The sequence below is a fragment of the Durio zibethinus genome, chromosome 10 (genome assembly GCF_047325235.1).
Source record: "Durio zibethinus cultivar Kanyao isolate XHJ-2024 chromosome 10, ASM4732523v1, whole genome shotgun sequence".
Classification (NCBI taxonomy): Eukaryota; Viridiplantae; Streptophyta; class Magnoliopsida; order Malvales; family Malvaceae; genus Durio; species Durio zibethinus.
Window position 1 is genome coordinate 10,740,143 of NC_143171.1, and position 11,550 is coordinate 10,751,692.

The 11,550-nt window shown below is 33.1% G+C and overlaps 1 pseudogene across 1 annotated transcript; it reads left to right on the forward strand.

Moving 5' to 3' along the window:
* The first annotated feature begins 110 nt into the window (after nt 1–110).
* LOC111293311 (glutamate receptor 3.6-like) lies at nt 111–8,946 on the forward strand (annotated as a pseudogene). The gene is made up of 6 exons (XR_016345470.1): nt 111–1,323; nt 1,419–2,771; nt 2,858–3,135; nt 3,380–3,411; nt 3,493–3,903; nt 8,495–8,946. The product of XR_016345470.1 is annotated as a glutamate receptor 3.6-like (transcript).
* The last annotated feature ends 2,604 nt before the right edge of the window (nt 8,947–11,550 follow it).

Genomic DNA, 11,550 nt, shown 5'->3' on the forward strand with positions numbered 1-11,550 from the left:
CAAAGGATCCATCAAACAGTTAAAAGCATGATTTAGTTGTTGTCAAATGCCAATGGAGCCTGATTAGGTTTTCTTTTTCTTTTCTCTCTTTTTTCCTTTGGCCAGAAGTAAAAACCAAAAGTACCAATTATCAATATGTAGTTTCTATACGTAAACTAATTAAAGGTCATTAATTTGACATTAATCATTTCTTCATTTAGTCCATTCTAGCGTCTGAAAACTTCCTGTTAATAGGTTTATCATTTATGTACTTCATATGATTATGGACTTTCTGAAATATTTTTGTTCCTTTTAGTTTTAACGACAATCTTTGGATATATTTACACACAGTTCTTGTTCTTCATTTTTCTTTTTTATTTCCTGTCAAAGTTATAACTTGTTGGTTTCTGGTCATTGAGCACAACAAATCTGGTGCTTGCAATTTTTTATGATACCCTTTGGCCTACATAATGTGATGTTTGAAAATTTTGATAGCTTTAATTATTAATTTGGCTTACATGGGTTTTTTTTCTTTAGTTGTGCATTATACTTATTGTGAGGAACAGTAGAGTAGATATGAATGTTATTCAACTGAATATTAAACGCATAATTCTGGGGAATTTCTTCACGTAATTGAAGAAAATATGTTCTGCTATTCTCTCCAACATGCTAGTTTGCATCAGTTTAGGGATAGAGCCTAGTAGTATGAGTTTGATCAAGGATTTTCCATTCACAATCTCTATTTTCATCTTTCAACAGTTTTTCATATTTCTTGGTTTCAGATATATGACTCCATGTCCTCAGATAATGATATTTGAGACTGCCACATGCATTCATCTGATATTTGATTTCATGTTCTTATCTTTCTTCTCTTAACTGTATACTAAAAAATAAAAATCATCTCATGTATTATATTCCATTGCCTATTTTTAAGAAATCTTTGTGTCTGCCTGCCTTTCTTTCCTGATTATTCTTTAGGAAGCTATTTGCCATTATACCTTATACTCCATTTCTTCTATCTATTTGACTAAATTATTTCTGCTAAATGCAGATTCGTTTTGAACCTTGATATAGTTTGAGCGATTAAGCAGATCACAATGAGCGAAGTTTGGCTTCTGGTTTTTGTGCTTTTCAACGATGACCCTTTTCTGTTTGGGAACAGTGTCAATGTTGGGAACATTGGAGCTATTTTCTCCTTCAACTCTACTGTTGGTAAAGTTGCAAAAGTTGCCATAGAAGCTGCTGTGGATGATGTGAATTCTGAACCAGCTATCCTCAACGGAACTAAACTGAAGCTTACAATACAGGACACAAACTATAGTGGATTCCTGGGCATCGTTGAAGGTAAGTCCTTTTACAAAGATTTTCAGTCATACACTGTATGTTTGCATATTTTTCAGTCATATCCTCTCAGGCTTTAATTTTGATACTCATTACAGCTTTAAAGTTAATGGCAAATGAAAGATTGGCTGTAGTTGGTCCGCAGTTTTCTGTAACGGCTCATATTGTTTCTAATATCGCAAATGAGCTTCGTGTCCCTCTACTATCATTCGCAGCAACAGACCCCACTCTGTCTTCCCTTCAGTACCCCTTCTTTGTCAGGACAACACAGAGTGATCTCTTTCAAATGACTGCAATAGCAGATATTTAGAGTACTATGAATGGAGAAATGTAATAGCTATCAACGTTGATGATGACCACGGGAGAAATGGCATCTCTATACTCGGAGATAAACTGGCAGAGGGCCGTGCTAAGATCTCATACAAGGCACCTATGAGCCCTAGTGCGGATTGGTCTGAAATCACCAATGTACTAGTTAAAGTGGCTTTAATGGAGTCTAGAATTCTTTTTTTTTTTTTTCATACTTACGTTGATTGGGGACTAGAAGGGCTTGACGTGGCTGAACATCGTGGTATGCTGGGATCAGGCTATGTTTGGATTGTTAGTGATTGGCTTTCCACACTCCTAGATACCTACTCTCTTCTTTCTTCAAAGTCAATAGATAACATTCAAGGAGTTGTTACACAGCGCATGCATACGCCAGATTCAAAACTAAAAACGAATCTTGGCTCTAGTTGGCGCAACTTGACTAGTAGAAAGGCAAGCAATGGCCCTTTCGGGTTGAGCACTTATGGTCTTTATCCTATGACACCGTTTGTCTGTTGGCTAATGCAATAGAAAAATTCTTCAATCAAGGGGGAAATATCTCGTTTTCAAATGATTCTAGGTTGACTCACCTTGGTGGAGGAAAATTGCACATTGATGCCATAAGCATCTTTGATGGAGGTAATTTGTTGCTCCAGAGCATTTTAGAGGTTAACATGAAAGGGGTGACAGGCCCCTTCAAGTTTACTTCAGATGGTTACCTCATTCATCCTGCATATCATGTGATCAATGTTGTTGGAAATGGGTATAGGAGAATCGGTTGTTGGTCTAATTATTCAGGATTATCCATTGTGCTGCCAGAAATACTTTACACCACGACACCTAATGATTCCAGCTCGACCCAACAACTATATGACGTAATCTGGCCTAACCAAACAACACAGAAGCCACGCGGCTGGATTTTCTCAAACGGAAGGGAATTGAGAATTGGAGTCCCTAATCGAGTGATTTATCGTGAGTTTGTGTCATTAGTGCAAGGTCCGGACACCTTTGGTGGCTTCTGCATTGATGTCTTCACTGCAGCCTTGAAGTTCTTGATCTATGCTGTTCCATATAAGTTGATTCCATTTGGCGATGGTCATAACAACCCCAAAGTCGGTGACCTTGTGCGCCTGCTTTCAGCTGGTGTGAGGGACGACTTCAAAACTTGTTGAAGCACGCTAGACTTTTTTGCCATCTCCCCTGATTTGTTGGCTATCTTTGTTCCCTACAGGTTTATGATGCTGCAGTGGGCGACCTTGCCATCACCACAAATCGAACAAGGATGGTAGATTTTACACAGACATACATTGAATCTGGTTTAGTCGTTGTGGCACCAGTCAGGGAGCAAAATTCAAATGCATGGGCCTTTCTGGGACCTTTCACTCCAATGATGTGGTGCATTACAGGAATATTTTTCCTTCTTGTGGGAGTGGTTGTTTGGGTATTGGAACATAGGATAGATGATGATTTCCGGGGCCCTCCCAAGAGACAGATCGTCACTATCCTATGGTGAATGCCTTAATACATAATGCTAATCATTTTATGAGAATTTCCTCACTCTTATCATTAATCATTTAAATGGAGTCAACTTCCTAAGAAGATTGTGCAAAATTATCAGGCAATCTTTGCCCTTGTCTATGTAAAAGCTGGCAAGCAAACAAAAAAAAAAAAATGATCTGGGTGGGTCTGTTTATGTAGAATTCTGATCTCTGTCCTTTACAGATTGCTAATATTTGCCGCTTCTATTCTGCAGGTTTAGCTTTTCCACTTTGTTCTTTTCCCATAGTAAGTGATATGACTGGAGCACAAACACTAAGGAGATTCATTATGGAACTCAATCATGTTTTTCTTGTTTGATTCATGCAGGAGAAAGAACTATAAGCACTTTAGGCCGAGCAGTGCTAATCATCTGGCTGTTCATAGTTCTAATTCTGAACTCGAGTTACACTGCTAGTCTGACCTCAATCCTTACTGTGGAATAGCTTTCGTCTCCTGTTAAAGGAATTGGAAGCTTAATATCAACTGGTGATCCAATTGGCTATCAACTTGGTTCATTTGCTGAAAATTATCTGTCAGAGGAGCTAAGCATACCAAGATCTAGACTTGTTCCTCTTAACTCAGCAGAAGACTATGCCAAAGCCCTGAAGGATGGCCCCAAGAATGGTGGTGTTGGTGCAGTGATTGATGAGCGTGCCTATATGGAACTCTTACTCTCAACCCATTGTGAATTCAGTATTGTAGGTAGCGAGTTCAACAAAATTGGGTGGGGATTTGTAAGTTTTTATTCCATAGTTAAAGTCCTTTATAGCTTAACAGGAAAATTGCCATTTGATTGTAAGCATCAAAGAGCATTTGAAGATAGTAAACATGCATATCGTGAGAAAATAGTTATTTACAGCTGATTGTAATATTGTAATATGTATATTTATATTTGTATCTCTAGAATTAAGGACAAAAAAAATTAGGATAGACAATCTCTCAATTATAAGATTAGTTTTTAGAAAGATTTAGTTTCCTAGTTTACCTACTAGTTAGTTGTATATAAACCTTAAGTGCTCGTATAATTCTTTATGAGCAGTTTTTCAATATACATTTAGTTTTACTTTTAGTTTTTCACACAGTTTTATTTTTTAGTTTTTTCACATAGTATCAAAGCTTTAAGCTCTTCTTGAGAAGCAAAACTTTCAGCCTTTATTACTGACTTCTATTTTAAGCATATATTCTCGAACCCTATTAAAGCCTTCATAGCCATTTTATTTTTTCATTTTTTGGCCTTCATTGTTAAGAGTCATTTCTGATTATATTTAAAGACTTGTTTTAGTTTAAAGAAAGTTATCATTACCACCCAATTTAAGAAAGTGTCAAGTGAGAAAATCACCGAAGTACTGTAGATATTTTGGAAACAAAAAGAGTAGGACAGAGAAGAGATTGAGAAGCTGAGAAGCCCATTGAAAACCCTTGAAAAGCTTACTGGAGTATGTTTTTTGGGTAAGGTCTCTAGTTCAAATAAAACTTATAGTTCTCATAGATTAAATGTCTCGATTAAGCCTATTACGAGTTCTTTGGTCATTGACTCATGAGTTATAGACCATAGGATACATTCTTTACAGAAGTTTAGTACATATACCTTGTGTCCTAGTAATAAAAAAATTATTGTTGTAGATGGTTCACTTACTATAGTGGCAAGATTAGGAGATGTTTAAATTAATCCCTCATTTGTTCTTAAAAATGTTCTTCATGTTCTTGGATTGTCTACTAATATGATATCTATACAAAAACTTACTAGAGATATGAATTGCAAAGTGACTTTTTATCCCTCTTATTGTGATTTTCAAGACCTGAGTTTGAGGAAGAGGATTGGACTTGCTAAGGAGAAGGATGGACTATATTATCTTGAGATAACACATAATATAAGTAATATCAAGAATAGTTTACCTTTGTCATTTTTTTCTAAAAAATATTCTAATAAAGATAAAATCTAGCTTTATCATTTTTATCTTAGACATCTTTCTTTTGGAGCTTTGAAAAACATGTTTTTTTCTTTGTTCAAAGGATTAAATGCCAAAAATTTTCATTGTGATATTTGTGAACTTGCAAAGCATAGACGTGTATTTTTCAATTAGTAATAAAAGAAGTTCTACTCCTTTTTACTTGATTCATAGTGGCATATGGGGTCCCTGTACAATTTTTAATATTTTGGATGCAAGGTGGTTTGTTTCTTTCATAGATGATTGTACTAGGGTCTCTTGGATATTTTTACTTAAATCCAAATCGGATGTGCATAGTATGTTTTTAAGCTTTCAAAACATGATCTAGAATCAATTTGAAGTGAAAATCAAGAGATTTTGATCTAATAATGCAAGAGACTACTTCAACCAAAGTTTATCTATTTATTTCCAAAATGAGGGGATTATCTATGAGTCATCTTATGTTAATACTCCACAGTAGAATGAAAATGACAGAGAGAAAAAATAGTCATTTACTAACCACAATTTGAGCTTTACTTTTTCAAGCAAACGTACTCAAATCCTACTGGGAGGAAGCTATTCTCACTACCATACATATTATAAATAGGTTACTTTCAAGGGTTTTGAAATTTAAAACTCCTATGGAACTACTCTCACAATTCTGTATCAACTTTAATACCACAAACAACCTTACACCTAGGATATTTGGTTGTACATCATTTGTTCATGTTCACAGCCACAATAGGGAAAAGTTAGATCCTAAAGCAATTAAGTGTATTTTTGTGGGATATTTATTAACCCAGAAAGGGTATAAGTGTTATCATTCTCATACCAAAAAATTTCGTGTCTACAGATATCACTTTTGAGAAAAGTAAACCATTTTTTACTCAATCTTATCTTTAGGGGGAGACTTCATTCATGGAAGATAAGGATAAAGACTTCTTTTTGCTTGATTTGTTTTCTTCTATAACATTTTCACCCATTAATTCTTCTGAGTTGAAATCTGTTTCTTTTGAGTCCAAGTTAAACACTGAATTTAAGTCTGAACCCATTACAAACACAAAAGATGTGACAAAGGATAATATTATTCTTGATTCTATGAGAGAATTACGGGTGTACTTAAGAAGGAAAGTTTAAGATCCTAAACCAGTGACAATCTTAAAACCTGTTTCTAACTTTGAAAATGAGGTAATTACAGTCTTTAACTTTGTTTCTTAAAATGAGCATGAATCTCCTAAAACTATAACTAGTGATTATGATTTATCTATTGCCATTAGAAAAGGAACTAGAGAATGTACTAAACATCCACTGTACCCAATCTCAAACTTTGTATCATTTGAAAATTTTCTCTCCATCCCACAAAAATTTTTTTATGAGCCTAACACTATTTTTGTTCAAACTACATTATCCAAGGCATTATCCATTAAGAAATGGAGATAAGCCATGAAAATAAAAATGGAGGCCTTAGAGAAAAACAAGACATGGGAACTAGTAGAGTTGGCTAAAGGAAAAAATCTAGTTGGTTGTAGATGATTTTTCATTGTAAAATACAAGACGGATGGTACTGTTGAATGGTATAAAGCCAAGTTAGTGGATAAGGGCTACACTCAAACTTATGGAGTGGATTATCAAGAAACTTTTACTCTAGTTACTGAAATGAATATAGTTAGGATTTTATTATCATTGGATGCAAATTACAATTGGCAGCTTCAACAATTGGATGTAACGAATGCTTTTCTACATGATGATTTGGAAGAAGAAATATATATGAAGATTCTACCGAGATTTGAAGGTCATATAGAAGCAAACAAAGTATGCAAGTTAAAAAAGGCTTTATATGGCCTTAAACAGTCTCATAGGGCTTGGTTTGGTAGATTTGCAAAGTGATGTTGGCAATGGGATATGAGCAGAGTCAAAAAGATCACAAATTATTTATCAAGCACTTTGATTCAGGGAGAATCACAGTTCTATTAATATATGTTGATGATGTAATTATAACTGAAGATAATGAAAAAGAGAGAGAATCTCTAAAATAATGTTTGGCTAGAGAATTTAAGATAAAAGAGCTAAGGAGATTGAAGTACTTTCTAGGAATTGAAGTAGCTCACTCACAGTATAGTATTTTATTTCACAACAAAAATATGTGATGAATCTTCTAAAAAAAACTTAGAAGCTCGCATGTAAACATGTAAATACCCCTATAGATCTTAATCATAAACTTGATAAAGCTAATGAAAATACTGCTATAGATAGAGAGATATACCAAAGATTAGTTGAAAGACTCATTTGTCTCTCATATATTAGACCTAATATAGCATATGCTTTGAGCGTGATGATTCAATTTATGCATAGTCCTAAATAAGTGCACTTATAGGCTGTTTGCCATGTATTGCACTATTTGAAGGCTAATCTTAGGAAATGTATCTTATTCAAAAGAAATTCGAGGCTAGTTCTAAAGGTATATATAGATACCGATTATGCAAGTTTAGTAACTGATAGAAGATCCACATCAGGCTATTGCACTTTTTTAGATGATAATCTTGTGACTTAGAGGAGTAAAGAACATAATGTGGAGGCAAGGTCAAGAGTTGAAGTAAAGTTCAGAGCAATAACTCAAGAAATTTGTGAACTATGATGGTTAAAAATTATCCTAGAAGACTTGAAGATCAAGTGGGATAGATCAATAAGACTCTACTATGATAACAAGTCTGCAATAAGAATTGTACACAATCTTGTGCAACATAACAAAACAAAACATATTAAAGTAAACCGGCATTTCATAAAGAAGAAACTAGATAATGGGTTGATTTGTACACTGTAAGTATCAATCAAGTGTCAACTTGCAGATGTGTGGACTAAAGATCTTAGCAGTGCAATATTTCAAAAAATTATTTCTAAGTTGGGAATGAAAAATACCTATTCACAAGCTTGAGGGGGAGTGTGGGAAAATAATTATTTACAACTGATTATAATCTTGTAATCTGTATATTTGTATTTGTATCCTTAGAATAAAGGATAAAAAGTTAGGATAGACAATCCCTCAATTATATGATTAGTTTTTAGGAAGATTGAGTTTCTTAGTTTACCTATTAGTTAGTCGTATATAAATCTAAGGTACTTATATAATTTTTTATGAGCAGTTTTTTAATATACATTTAATTTTATTCTTAGTTTTTCACACAGTTTTATTTCTTAGTTTTTCCACACATACTAAAAATATATAAAAAAAGTAGTTGTACATCTCCACCCTCTCCAATTAGTATCTATTTACATCCTTATTAGTTATTCCAAATGTGCGTAATATGCAAAGCATCAGATATGGTCCAAATGCACTCTTTGAAATTCAATCTACTCAAAGTTGTCTTGCAGTTATATAAAGTTGTTTTTCATTTATCATCAAGCCTTTCCAAGGGACTCCCAAATAGCAGTTGACATGTCAACTGCAATTCTCAAGTTATCAGAGAATGGAGATCTCCAGCAGATTCATGACAAATGGCTTAAAGGCAATGCTTGCAGGTCACAAGGAACAGAGGAAGATGTAGACCGCCTTCAACTAAAAAACTTTTGGGGCCTCTTTGTTTTGTGTGGTTTTTCTTGCTTGCTTGCTTTCTTAGTATATCTCGTACAGTTACTGCACCAGTTTGCTAGACACTACCCTGATTCAGAGGATTTTGCATCTTCATCAGGCCAAAGCTCATGCTCTGCACGTATTCAGACATTTATTTCCTTTGCTGCTGAAAAAGAAGAGGTAACAAACAGGCGGTCCAACAGGAATCAAATGGAGAGGGCCTCAAAAAGAAACACAAGTGATGATGGATCCTTAAGCAGCTTAAACAGAAGCGTTAACAACTAAGTCTAATATATATAAGTATCTCTAGAGACCTTTAGTAACAAAATTCGCCAATGGAAATATGCCGGTCTTTTGTGGCTGCCACTGCAGGATTACTGAAATTCGGTTTTGGTATCTGTGTTTACATTTGTTGTCAGTTTTCATGATAAATATTAAAGTGGTTGCAGACTATTGTGTTTGAATTATTGTATGTAAATGAATTAGTAGAAGTCAAAATGAGGTGGCTAATTGCATGTGCAAATTTATATACTGGTTTGGCATGCATGTATTGACCTCATCTACAATGCAACACAGCAACAGAAACTAATCACGAAAAGAGAGAAACTGAGCATTGGACAAGGCTAGCCAGTAGTACTTGTCACGCCTCCCTAAACTACTGTGAGGAAGGGAATTAAGCTTGCAGCGTTGAACAAGATGTTCACCCAGATCAACTCCAGAACTAATTGAATTCATCCACTATATGTTGTTTTGGTGCTCACTTCTGGCGGGACTAAAATGCAGAAATTGTCTTTAGAGTTGTGAATTTTTTTTTTTTTCTGGGGAATGCTCGTTTGTTTTAGTTTCGTATGGGATATGTTTGGAGATGCTAAAAACTACTTGATATGTCTAAAACCTTCAAATGTAACATATAACATGAATGGAAAGAAACCTAATTGAACAAAATCTAAACTAATTGAAACGATTCAAAAATCCGAAACTTGACAAGCATTTTCCCCAAACATGATCTTGAATTAGTGAGGGCCAAATATATATTATCTCATTTTTCAAGTATGGCATAAATATTTAATGGGAAAACCATTAACAAAGCAAAAGTTCTTTCTGTTTTTAGGGTGACAGCAGCTAAACTCTAAGCAGTTAACTTTTCTATCTCTTTTCTAGTTTTCGGCCATTGTTATGCTTTGTGTTTGTACCGAGCTATCTATGTAATACCTTAGTCCAAATGATAATTTAATTGGGTTAAATTATTATTAAAGCCCGTTAATTTAATTAAGAGGTTAATTACTAAAGAAAAAGTAGTTGAGATATTTTATTAGAGAAAATCTAACTATCATGAAACCCAAAAAAAAATTGAGAGTTTTTCTTTTCATCTTTCTTAAGGTTAGAGAGTATGAAAAATTAAGTTAAGAATCCAAAATGGGAGACTACAATTGAGTTAATCTCTTAAAGGTGAGTATATGATATCTTTTTATTTAAGAAAAATACATATTAGTTACTATTATTTGGAGTTAAAGTTTTAAGAGAAAAATTAAAAAATATTGTGAAATCTTTCAGTAATTTTTATGATCTATTTGGGTAAATTATTGGATTTTATTTACTTTATGTTATTAAGATTTAATGATGATTATTGAATGAATTTTAAAGGTTGAAAGTGGAGATTTGAGTTTTTAAATATTGAAGGAGAAATTCTGTTTTTGGACTATATACTATAATATACAATAGTGAATTAAAATGGAATTCTATATTAATGGATATATTATCACTATAAGTATTTTATATCGTTGGAAAGATTACTGAATCTACTTTTTAAGGAAAGAAATGGAAGTTGATTCTAAATTTTCTATAAAAGTTGTTTTATTTTTACTTAAGGATGTGCAGGCTGCATGGTAGCAATATCAATAATAAATTGCAAAAATTGTCTTAAATTTTATACAAGGAATTACAGATTAAGCCATATATGTTTGAAAATCTTATTGAGTCTACTTTTCAACGAAATAAGACGAATTGAATTGGAGTTTTCTATGAATAAATATGCAATTTTTATTAGAAGGTATACATACTGTCTAGTAGCAGCAAATGACATGAATTTCAAAATTTAGTACAATTAAATTACAAGGAATTATGAGATAAGCCATATATGGTTAGAAAAATTATCAAGTCTAGTTTCTAACGCATTAAAAAGATCTTAATTTCGGGTTGTATATCTTAAGATATGGTCATTTTAGTGAAAGTAGCGCAGGTTGCTAGAATTAATTAGTTGAGTTAATTCTTGAATAACTTAGTTGTTTTTAGTATAAATGATCTCAAAAATGGTTGATTAATTTTTGATATGTTGAAATGATCTTGAATAGGCTGTTAATTATTTTAGAGAAAAACTAAGTGGTGAAATCGAAATGAGAAAAGTAGAATCTTACACACTTTACTTATTTTTGAACCTACGTATATATATATATATTTCTAAATGAGTAAACGTTTTATATTATTATTTTCGGTATATGAAAATAGGATCAAGCATATGATTATTTTGTGTTTTACTATGTAAATGATGGATCATACTTATGAATGAATTAAGAAAAGAATTTATGCTTAAATAATGATTTTATGATAGTTACGAATTTACATCATTGAGAAGTGGAATCATCGACACCATAACTAGTTCTATGGTCCTGACTAATGGATTATAGTAGTTAGCATAGCCATAATCATACGGCTCTATTAATGGGTTATAGTAGTTAGCATAAAGTACTGACTAGTAGATTATAATAGTTAACAATGATCATGAAGATAAAATTGTTGATACAATAAATGTCACAGGTTATAGCAATGACCTTAGCTAACAATAAACGAATGATAATCATGATTTATGACGATTTTTAAAAATTGATCTAT